Here is a 12,643-nt window from a genome sequence, read left to right as displayed (position 1 = left end):
ATGTTTTTGGATGAAAAATATTTGTAAAGAGAAATCGTATTTTAACTGTCATAAAATTTTACTAAAGCTCTAAATACAATTTTTCAAAGACCAATGATTCCGAATATTTTATGCAATGTCACCGGTCTTTGAAAATTTGATGTGAGCGGTAAATATCTCTTCGAAATTCAAGAAAGACCGCTTCTATAATTTACACAAATTACACTTCTGGAATAGACTTTCTTAGCATCCTTACGATACTGCCTGAAGAAAAGTCACCATCTTTTGACAGCATCTTACTTAAAGCATTCAACTTGAACGTCGTCTTGACTAAAAAGTTGTCGTGAAGTTTTCGCTTTATCGAGACTTTAAAACGACTTACAATGTGCACCAATAGAAAAGTTCACTCCTATTTTTTCTTTTAAATAATAGAAATGACTCTCTCTGCCCAATTCCTTCTCACAATAGTCAATAGTACAACGCAAAATCTTTCACAATTTCTTAAGAATTCAAACCAATTTAATTCAAGAATAATATTTATAACAACTGTCTGAGTATGAAATATAATTGCGCTTTTAATAAAGAAATAAATAATCTTAGTTCGATGAAATTCATACCAGAAATTCTTATTATAAGTATCATAAAATTATACGAAGTTACAAAATTTAATTTTTAGAAGACTGGCTATACCAAATACGTTCAAATCAAGTAAGCCGCAAATATCTTTTCTAAATGTTCTTTCCAGACACGAGATAGACCGTTTCCAATTTACACAAATTATACTTCTGGAATAGGTTTCCTAGAATTCTAATAAGTGTGCCTGATGGGAAGTCACCATATTTTACAGCACCTTACTCTTAAGCATTAAACTTGCATGCCGACTTGGCTAACAAGTTGAGGCGAAGTTTTGTCTTTATCAAAAGACTCTATAAATCAACTTGCAAAGTGCGTCTGCAGTAAAAGTCATTTCTATTTTTTTAAGATGAAATAGGAATAACCTTTACTGCAGGCACACTTTTTCCTATTTTTCCTAATTATTTTAAGACAAAATAGGAATGACTCTCTCTTGAAAACTTTTTTTTACAATAGTACAAAGGAAAATCATTCAAAATTAAACAAAAAAAATCGTTAAGTAGCTAAACTAATTTATTTTAAGAACAATATTCATAACTACTACCTGAATATGAAGTATATATTTTCACTTTTAATTAAGAAATAAATAAACTTAGCCGGATGATATTAAGAAATTCTCATTATAAGTATCATAATATTATACGAAAGTTTCGAAATTTAATTTTTCGTAGACCGGCTATACCGAATACTTTAATCAAGTAAGCGACAAATATCTCTTCTGAATGCCCTTTTCAGACACGAGGAAGACCGTTTCCAATTTACACAAATTACACTTTTGGAATAGACTTCCTAGTATTCTAACGAGTGTGCCTGAAGGGGAGTCGCCATCTTTTGACAGCACCTTACTTTAAGCATTCAACTTGCATGTCGACTTGGCTAACAAGTTGGGCTAAAGTTTTGGCTTTATCGAGAGACTCCTTTAAATCGGCTTGCAGAGTGCGCCAATAAAGGGAGTTAAGAAGGCGAATTAAATTCGAATTCCAGTCTGCAGGCTGAAATAAGAGGACGTAATTAAATTGGCCTTCAAGTCGATGACACATCATAGTTTGCGTAATGAACTTTTAATTGTAATTAAATAGAATGATATATCCGGAGGGCAATTCTTTTAAAACAAATTTATTTTTATTTTGTTCATGAGAATTTTGGCTTAGGTATCAATGTTATTAAATGTCCGAAAAAATTATGTGTCATAAATATCACAAATATTTGTTAATTGGGTTATTAGTTATATTAGTTATAGTTAGTCATATTAGTTATAGAGTTTGTTTATTAAGTTTTAAAATGTCTATACAACTCGATTCAACTTCTTTCAGTTCCAGAATGTAAAGAACCTAAAATACCTTTTATCATTGAGCGATTGACACTATGCCAAGTGTAAGTTAAAAAAATTTTAGTGTAAATTGTTCTAATTATCTCACATCTTTTCAAGTGTTAAGTATTGGGCTGATATTTTAAAACATCTTGGAAAATAGAGACTAACAGGCGTTATAAAAAAGAGGGAAGATTTAAAAAACCATGTAAAAAAACGGTAAAAAATTATAGAAATGTATGACTTTCTGCTTAGGGAACTATTCTTAGCAAGTTTCTCAATAAGTTACTAACTTCGTCAAGAGATGGCATTATTCACTATGAAAACTATAAAATCAATGTTTCCTGCTCATCTCAGATCATTCCAAATGAAATAATTTGTCGTCGAAATTGCATAACGTTGTGCTACAAATTGTGATTATTCTGATAACACTGTTTTATAATTCTTCTCTGGTTATCAGAATATCTTTTACTGAATTTGCACCTAATTTCTAAACTTAGTAGGAAGAAAATTAGTTTCATAAAGAGAACGCATGGAACCGTCTTTCAGTTATTTAATTTTTAAAATTATTTTATTTATCTGGTTATTTGAGAAACACTTTGCAACAGCGAATTCTAACAGTTTATATAATTTACTTCTATTGACAAATTTTGCCAATATTTGTCAATAGTATGACATTTAATTTTCATTTTAACTATTTTTGATAACCTAAAACAGGTTAAAAATACAGATTTTGCGTAGATTTTTTATTAGAGATGAAAAGCATAAGATATATTATAAATAAGGAAAATCATTTCGTATACCCCAACTACCTACTTTATTTAACTATATGTTTTATTTAATCGTATGTATACATTTTATCTAAACTGAAATATCATTTATACATATGTAGATACAGGCCAAACAAATAAATATAAAGGGAAAAATGTGTTGCTTATTTGTTTTGTTTTTTTATTTTGTACAATACTATGCTAAAAAATCGCTATTTTTTTAACAAATGTAAATGGTATGCAAGATATAAGCAAAGTTATTTCATACAATGTAATTTTATTTTAGAAATTTCTAGGTTTTAAATATTTGGTAACTCTTTGATATAAAACCATGCAGTTACAAACGTAAGAATTTGCCTGCATAACTTTACTGAAATACTTAACATTTCAATACTGTAATAGTAATTAATTACATGACACAACAGCTTTTTTAAACAAACTAATTGACTTATTGGAGGATTAATGCAATTTAGAATTTTCAATGAAAGACTAAAGCTTACCTTTCTTGTAAAGTAAATGCGATTTTTTTAAGAAAAAGCTTTTTTTATTATAATTTGGTTTTCGAAACAAAGAAAACAAACTTTACAACTCAAAAACTAAGTTTTTTAGTTTTCAATGAAGATAACTGAGAAATCAGCTATTATGTAATTAAAATTTCCTAACATTAAAAGAACCATTTAAAGGTTTCGTTGTTTTCACATGCATTTAATTAAGTGGGTTTTACTTGATTATGTACAGGTCCTCTCAAACATTCCAGCTTTTCAAAACGAATTCAAAACAATCAGGAGGTAGTGAGATAAACGCAGGGTACCTAGAACCACCGTTATTTGTGTTACTTTTTGAGAAACAGATATTTTTTTTCTATTAGTCAAAAAGAAACTTCATTTCTATTGCTGTGAAATTCACGGGGAGTGCAGACGAAAGTTTTTTACAGTTTCCATTCTACTACTTGTTTAATTTTTAAACTATTTTTGTAAATAATTTTATCTTCTCTGTAATATAGTAATTTTTACATGCCCATTGATTACATTTTTTACTAAAAATTTATATCTCACCAAACAATGAAAAATTAAACAAACAATTCAGATATTTTTTTAATTCCTTCAACCTTTTCACTTGGGATAATATAAATACATTTAGAAGTCACAATGACTGAAAATAGTAGTAAATATCTAAGAATTTGGATTCATTTGTTTTTAGAGTGTTACAATTAATTGCTCGTTTTACACTAATATTGCCATTAAGTGGTTGATTTTAAACAGTTAAAAAATCATTTGAATAATCATTTAACTGTGGCTTTCGTTCGCAATGATGCATTAGTACTCATATAAAGCTCATATATTCTCATATATTCTCGAATCAAATAGTTCAACAAGAGTATTTCTGAACAATGTTAACTCTTTAGTTTTACACAATTTCCATCTCCTTTTTTGTAGTACTGATAAAAAATGAAGAAAAATATCTTATAGTATTCAAAGTAATTAAAAAAAATTGTTTATATTTAAAGTGCACCAAATGAAAAAGATGGCAAAGATTTAGGTATTTAATTATTTCCCGGTAGTGCTCAGGTCAGTATTAAATAAAAACTCGAAAAAAATTGTTTTATACGAGTAACAGTTTTGAATAAATGGAACAAAAAAAAAAGAAGAAACTACATCTGCTGCTTTTAACTATCTTTGTTGGAATCATGTAGTAAATATATATTGTTCGATATAAAATATGTGACTCTAATCGTTTTAAAATTTATAAACTCGAACTTATAAGACTTATGAACTCTATTCTCTAACAATAGCACCATTGAAGCATTTCACTGAAATAGCACTTGAAAAAATTCAAAACTTTTAGTTATTTCGAAGTAAAGAGATTGTTTTGTTTCGGACTTTTGACACTAATCCACTACGTTTAATGTTTTCGTTTACATTTTTTTGTAATTTTTTTTCTGTGATTTTTATTAAAAAAAATTTAATCGGTACGCATTATTTGACACTTAAAAAATTTAAAAAATATAAAATTAATTCTATTCTAGGTGAAATGTGCCAGTTTGCTGAAAATGTTGGCAAATAATAAGTTTATTCAAAATTTGTACTTTTTAAATATGTCACTTTAAAAACATATATTTCATATTCCAAATAAGATAAATAATAATTTACCAATAAGGTAAATAGTATTTACTAATAAAATAATTAAATAATATTGACCAATAAGGTAAATAATAATTCCAAATAAGATAAATAATAATTATTTATACATTATAATTATTAAATTTAAAGATAATATGGTTTCTATATGGTATACTTAATTTGATATTTTTATATATTTAAATCCATTTCTTTTCCTTCAATAAAATGCTACTTTTTTTAAACAATTCATTTCACACACACATACGAAACGTTTTCAAAGTTTCCGTTTTGAATATCTAATGAAAACATTTCAAATGAAAAGAAAGTTATAAAGCAATCATTTTAAGATAATCGAATTAATATCAAATAAAAAATTAGTAGTAGAAATGTGAGTAAAGAAATAGTTATAAGGAAAATGATATATTTTGGAGTTACCTTATTACGTGTAGCTTCCCTACTGCGTTTTCTATCAAAACTTTCGTGCATTGAAGATCAATTTTCCCTGTTAATAGAAAACAGAATTCTTATTACATCTTAGATACAATTTAGATAAATGCCAAATCCTAAATACTATGTTGCTTACTTTCATTTTGATATAAATATTATTTTTAAAGAGAAATCGATAAGAGTTACTGAACATAGCTTTTATTTATTCATATTAGAGAAGTCTAGACATTAAAACATAATAGACTGATAAAAAAGCGTAAAATGTCTGTTATAATATATATTACATACCCATAATCATTATTTCGGAAATATCGTTACTTTGTTTATCAATTCTAAAATTAAACTTTGTTTAAGAGCTAATGTGATTATTTGCTTCTAAATATATAACTGATAAGGGTTTTTTTTTTAAATATTAATTCCTTTAAATTTCAAAAACATGAGACATTAATTTTGAAATAATTTTCTTAACAGAAATTGCAGCAAAAAAACTTATATAATATTTTTCTTGTATATTTAGTTTAATTTTCAAGATATCTCGGATTAGAAATCACTTGGTATGATTGGTAAAAGTCAATAACCAAAAGTCAAACGTTTGATTAAGAAGTATAGATACAGTGCATGCCGTAAATACTACCCTTCATGCATACTTTTAATCTTTATTAAGATCGATGGTAAAAATATTTAAATATTAAGGGTTGCAAGTAATATTTAAGTGAGGCAGAAACGAAACTGCAAAAGTATAATCTGTCGAACCCCATAGAGAGGAAGACAAGTTGTTTCCTCTGGCAGTCAAACAGGTTTGGCTAGTTTAATTGCAACCTTTTATTGAAATTCAAATTATAAATCCGTCTAAAAATGCATTTTATTAATTTTCTCTTTACAATTTTCTTTACTTATTGATAATTTCTTCTAATTCACCTGTAGAAAAAAAATTATTTGAATTTTAAGCTAATCTTTGTTTTTTGATACTATTCAGCATCCCATTACGTAACCCCAAAATTCATTTTCAGAACTTCAGAGAATTTCAATTTTATGAAATGCACTTTATCTTTAAATTTATTTATTAATATTTCATTTGAACTTTTCCCTAGGCTGAATAAAATCCCGGTAGTGCAAGAGATTCTTACATCTAATCAATCTTTTCTAAATCAGACAGGCACAAGAAAGAAATAAAACTCGCGAATTATTTAAGAAGTTTCAATTTTTAATGAAAGCCTCCACGACGATCAGACTGATGTCCTAGCTTTGATAATAAACTCTAAGACCAGGGGAGTTATGTTCATTAAGAAGTTGCTTTCGGAAGTTTTAATTAGAATTTAAGTGCCTTTTCAAGGTATTTAATATTTGGAAAACAGTGTAAAATTCCAAATATTTATGTGACATGGGAATATTATCTTTGATACAGACATGACGAAAAATTTGAAACTGAGTTTCCACGTAATTTAACCATTTTCAAAAGGTAGTGCTTGAAAATTAACTGCAGCCAATGGCATATGTATAATTTCTAACTAATAATTTATAAGGTAAGGTATTTTTCTTTTTGAAACGGCCTAAAATTTTTTTTGGACGTATCTATAAATATGATAACAAACTTCAGTTTTTATCTATGTATTTTTTTTCATATTATTCTTATATATATACCAAATCATTTAAAATTTTATTTAAAAAAAGGAATGCAATTAATTGATTTTTAGAAATCAATTTGAATTTTAACTCATATATTTGTTTGCATTCTCGATTCGATATCTCATCAACATGGCTCAGACATTCGATCACAAAACAAATTTAAATTGTAGAAATATTCAAATTTATACTTTTACCTTTTTTACCTTTAAGTTCATTTTTTAAGGTTAATGATAGAAAATAAGCTGAAGTCAACGAAATGAGTGCAATTTAATGCTAATTAAATTAGGGAGGGTTAAAATTTTTGATTTCATAAAAAAACAGCCATTTTTATTAAAAAGAGCTAGTTATTTTTCTCTAATGCACTGTATATTATTACATATTAAAGTAAAATGTCTATGTATTTTTTCGTATATTTTTTTCAAGAATATAACGAGGTTCTAAATAATTAAATTCTAAATAGTAATTAAATTCTAAAAAAAATACTCACACGTAAGTAGAAATAAGTAATAATTTATAATACTATAGGGGTGGATTATAAAATTTGAGGCATTTTTGATGTCCGATGTATGCTGTTTTATGTTGTCCAAGAGAAATGTTCGGATTTTTGTCAGGTTTGTCACCAAAGATAATCATTTTTGAAGTTACTCAGTAGATGATACTGCCAAATTTTAATATTGCTTTCATGATTCAGTATATAAGAGGATAAACGTTTTAACAAACAATCATGAGATGAGATATTAGTTTTTAAGATTTTTGGGGTTCAAAATGTGAGTATTGTTTTATAGTTCAGTCTGCTGCGAAGTTTTCTAAAATTAATCAGTAAGCTTTATTAATTGCTTGCCATGTACAGAGTTTATGACCAGTAAACATTCGAGCTTTGATGTCTTAAGCCTAAAAGGTTTGCACATGGTTGTAAAAAAATAATTTAGTACGATTGTCCGGTATGTTACTTGCACGTTCTGTTACCTGTTAACAGTATTGTCCACTGCCTGTCATCGTATTTTTTGGGTTAATGATGACTTAAATAATCCTCCCAATTTAAATTTTAATTAGATCTTGACACTGAATATTAAAGCACGTTCTAGTCAGATACAAGAATCAATGTTATTCACCAAGAATGATCAGTTTTAATTTTATTTTTAAAACGAATTTAATTTCAAAAATGCCTTAAATCTGAAAATCACCCATATAGATCCTGTTAAGACAGCATTTTAACACATAAGTATGTATGAATTAAGTAACATGACTGGTTCATTTTATAAGAGATCTGTTCAGAAATCCCTCTCTTCTCATATTTTATACTACATGTTACAAAAGTCTTAACAAATTTACATTTGGATGAATATTGAAATTAGAAACACAATCACCAAAAATAGATAAGCTATGAACCAAATCAATGACAATTAATTTAATAGTGAGGTTGCAACTAGGCATAGACCAATTATTCTCAAACATATTTTTAGCATTTAACTTTACAAATCTAAACAAAGACTCATATTTTCATCATGAATATAAAACAAGACAATAGCAAATGCAAAAAAACTAATTGCTTAGGTGAATTAAGGCAAAATAACTTTAAAAAATTGCGTACCTAAATTCCTGCAAATTATGCTGTTATTTAATAAATGACACAAAACTTCAAGATAAATTGTTGAAACTTCAAAAGGAATCGAAAACGCGGCAGATATTTCACATCAGACCCTACATTTTTGTGTAGTAAAACAACAAGCATTCGAAAATGCTGTTCAATTACAAAATTTCAAAAACAATCTATTACTTTAATTCAAGGATTTTAGTTTCTTTGACTGCTTTACCAAGTTACATTCTAATGAAAAGTAAAAAAAAACTCAATCTCAGATTTGTTGTTGTAGTTCATTTACATCGCACTAGAGCTGCACAATGTGCTATTGGTGACGGTCTGGGAAACATCCCTGAGGATGATTCGAGGACATGCCATCACAATTTTGATCCTCTGCAGAGGGGATGGTACCCCCGCTTCGGTAGCCCAACGAACTGCACGCGAAGTCGAGCACTTTACGGTAGAACAGTTTAACGAGGACCAATACCGCACATCTTCGGTCTCTGATCCAGTGGTCAGACTGATCCAACTGGTCACCCACCCGCACACTGACCACAACCAGTGATGCTTGACTTCGGTGATCTGCTGGGAACGATCAGTCCACTGCGGGACAGTCCCAGATTTGAATTTCACTGAATAAGTATTTAGATGCCTCGCAAATATGCCTGGCATAATGATGCTGCATTCGCTCCTTGCGTTTCTTGTGCACTCTAGTGTTTCTTTTCTTAGTTAGAAGCAGTATAGCATTATACTCTGCATGCAAATCATATCTTATGTAATTTAATAAATTAATCATTTGAGCTTATGAAGCAAACAATACCAGCTAAAATAATTGAATTTAAAGTGGATTAACAGAATGGTTATTGTGCAGTGTGCAAAATAAAAAACAGACCATCCTTAATAACTTTTGATCTAATTGTCGGATCTTCACGTTCTAGAACTCAATCTGAATGGTTTGAGGGGATGACCTCAAATATACTAATTAATTAGTGCAGACGGTATTTTAAATTACGAAATCAGACACAGAAACGTGCTTTCTTTGATCCCAGATTGAGCCTACCCCCCATATTTTTGGGGTCAGGAATCCAAATCCGTCGAAACAAAGGTATGTTTATTCCGAAGAAAGTACTTTTTGTGTCAGATTTCGTAATTTGAAATACCGCCTGCTCAAATTAATTAGAATACTTGAGGTCATCCCCTCGTACCGTTAAAATCGAGTACTGGAAGGCGAAAGTCCAATCATTAAATCAAATGTTATTGAGAGTGGTACGTTTATTTTTTTGCGCACTGTAAACTAAATGCGCTGATTTTTTTCACATTAATAAAAACTTGCAAAGTTGGAAGAATTGTTTTTTTTTTAAATAATTATTAGTAATATTTCTTTTTTCAAGCAATTTATATACATGTTTTAATCATGCTTTTTAAAAGAATAAGAACATTCAAATAAGTGCGGTATTACCTGAAGTACTTTAATGTAAGTTTATAACAGAAAGCTTACGGCAATTAAAAAATCACTGACCTAATCCCAAAAATGTGTTGGGAATTTTTCCTGATTCTACGCTAAACTTAAGTCAAGCTATTAATGAAATTAATAATCGGCGTCAAGTACTCGGTAATTCTAGATGCGAAAACCGTAATTTAACCACAAATTATGGGGCTCCACATACATCACTCTGCATACTAGAAACATCAAGATCGTTTTAAGTCATTAAAAGTGTTTGTCTTTAATGATGTATGCAGGGAATAAGTGAACTTACAAGAATTTTCCATTAAATGCAGCTGTAAGGGTCTCTAATTAGATTTTAAATACTCTAACTTCCTATAAGAGAAGAGTTTTCTCAAGAGGGGAAAAAAAACCTCAATTGGTGCCAAGAAACATCATCGAGTTTTTTTTTAATGCTTTTATTTGCCTTTTTGCTTTATTCAATAATACAGGCATAAAAAGAGGCATTAAATAAATTAAAAGTGCTTATGTGGTATAAAATTCAGGTTTGAGGGAAGCAGAATGGCAAAGCTTAATTACATAATCCAAGAGTTACTTAGCAGTAAAATATATTATAAAAAATAGAGAAAGAAAAATTTGCAAAAAATTATGATTTTGAATTATGATGATAATTTCACCATAAATATTCTTACGTACTCAAAAATAATGGATAAAAATGCTGAAACGTATTCAGTTATTGTTTTAAATTAAGAATTAAATGAAAAAATCGACAAAATATTTCGAAAAATACTGAGAAACAAATTTCTTAAAACTTATAAGATATTTTTTATGTTATTAAGATCATTTAAATTAAAATGTTGATGATAGATAGATGTTTACTTTTCAATCAAAAAACTTTTTATTTCAGGAATTTAAAATGGATTAAAACCATTCTTGTAAAAATATGAAAAGTAGAACAAAAAAATTTATTTAAAAATAATAATAAGTGTTTTATATTATTTTACGATTAGAATAGTTTCCTATTTTATTTTCTTCTCTCTCCAGATCCCTCTCCTATAATTATAATAATGATTATGAAAATGAATTATTATGCATTCATTGAATATTGTACACAATACTTAAAAAAAAAAATTTTATTATTATTCATAAATTTTCAGTTGCATATTTTTAGCATTCCTACACCGTAAAATATTCCAGATAAAAATGTGGTAAAAAGGACCAGTCTTCAGGGTGCTGGTATTTTTTACAATAAAATCTAATTTTACCTTAAATTTTTACGGAACAAAAAATAAGATATATATTGTCATTTTTACAGTTATGTTTACCATAAAATCATTGAATAACTCTAATTAAATAAATATTTTTGAAAAAAAGATGGCATAAATCTTAGCGATGAAAATGAATTTTAGGATAAAATGCATTTTGATAATGCTACACCCAGAATGTCAATATTTTTTACAGTAATTTTATCTAGGTTGTTTTTTTACAGTGTACACTATATTGAGTTACCGACGCAGAGATCCTGAATTATAGATCACTATCACTTCATAGCACGCAAATAATTCATTTTGAACTGCAGGAAATTCGGTTAAATTTTAATATTTCTTATCCGTTTAATTAAAAATAATGTTACTATGTAATTTTACGAAAAAAGTTAAAATGCGTAAATAACTAAACGATAGCATTTTCAGCTTTTTATAGCTAATAGATATTTTACTTAATTTATAATTTTTTAATTATGTTTAATGTTGTTATATTTTCCTATAATTGAAGGAAATATTCTTAAAGAGGAAAAAAAAACTTGACGGAATCTCTCGTAAATACATGTCAGTTAATAGTTTAATGGTACACTGTGAGAAAAAAAGCACAGTCAATTTTCTTAATGTGGTAAAATTTAACATGTTTCTGGCTGTATAGGAAACCAAAAAGCTCGGTAATTTTTAACGAAATGCTTTTGTCATGATTTAAGTATAATTAACAATAAAATATAGTCTTATAATACGCGATAAAAATTTGGTAATTTTATCATGATACCTAAGAGCATAGTATAAAAACCATTTATTTGGTTAAATTTACCTTTCAATTTTGTATTTTTACTAAATGTATGGTAATAAGAACTGTAATTTTGAAAGCCTGAATTTCCGGAAAAACTACCAAATAAATGGCTTAAATAGAGTAAAGTTTTTTTTCTACCAGAATGGTATTTTTAACAAGTAATATCAAATCCCTACAGAATGGTATTTAAACCAGAATATTATTCTTCGTGTATTAAATATTTCTTTGAAAGTTATCAAAAAACTTATGTCATTTAATGAAAGAAGGCACCATTTAAGGATTTTTAGTTAGAAAAACCTTAATAGGTTAGCCTTAACATTATAATGCAACCCAAATACGAGAGTTTATAGCCAAGTTAAACGGATAGTTTTTCAGAATATTTTTTTTCTCTTCCTGCATAGATATAACTCGAGGAAATAACGTAGTAGTCATAGAAATACGTGGTTAATATGATACTTTTATAATAAAAAAGCTATTACTACGATTTGTTAGATTTTTTAAAAACAAATTTGAAAAAGTATTGTAAATTTTTTGCATTTTCTTTCTTCTATAGAATGATTCTAATTTCATTTAATATTAATAGCTCTTATTAAGTAGCGCCAAAAATCGTAAGTACTTCAACAATCATTTAGGAATCACTTGGGGCAAATCAAACGCAACATGATACTATTACTTGCACCA

The 12,643-nt window shown here is 27.8% G+C and overlaps 1 protein-coding gene across 2 annotated transcripts in view; it reads right to left on the bottom strand.

Annotated features, from left to right (window-relative positions):
• Positions 1 to 12,643, bottom strand: part of LOC107450737 (core alpha-(1,3)-fucosyltransferase) — a 156,012-nt gene that overhangs the window by 103,335 nt on the left and 40,034 nt on the right. For both annotated transcript variants that reach the window (XM_016066611.4, XM_016066612.4), the window contains one exon: positions 5,247 to 5,313. The gene's annotated coding sequence lies outside the window, so the exon portion shown is untranslated. The remainder of the gene's footprint in view (positions 1 to 5,246; positions 5,314 to 12,643) is intronic.

Source organism: Parasteatoda tepidariorum, chromosome 10 (assembly GCF_982258835.1).
Source record: "Parasteatoda tepidariorum strain Cologne lab strain chromosome 10, Ptep-v5.0, whole genome shotgun sequence".
In the NCBI taxonomy this organism is placed as follows: domain Eukaryota; kingdom Metazoa; phylum Arthropoda; class Arachnida; order Araneae; family Theridiidae; genus Parasteatoda; species Parasteatoda tepidariorum.
Note: the sequence above shows the minus strand (reverse complement) of the source record. Positions and strands in the feature narration are given on the sequence as shown.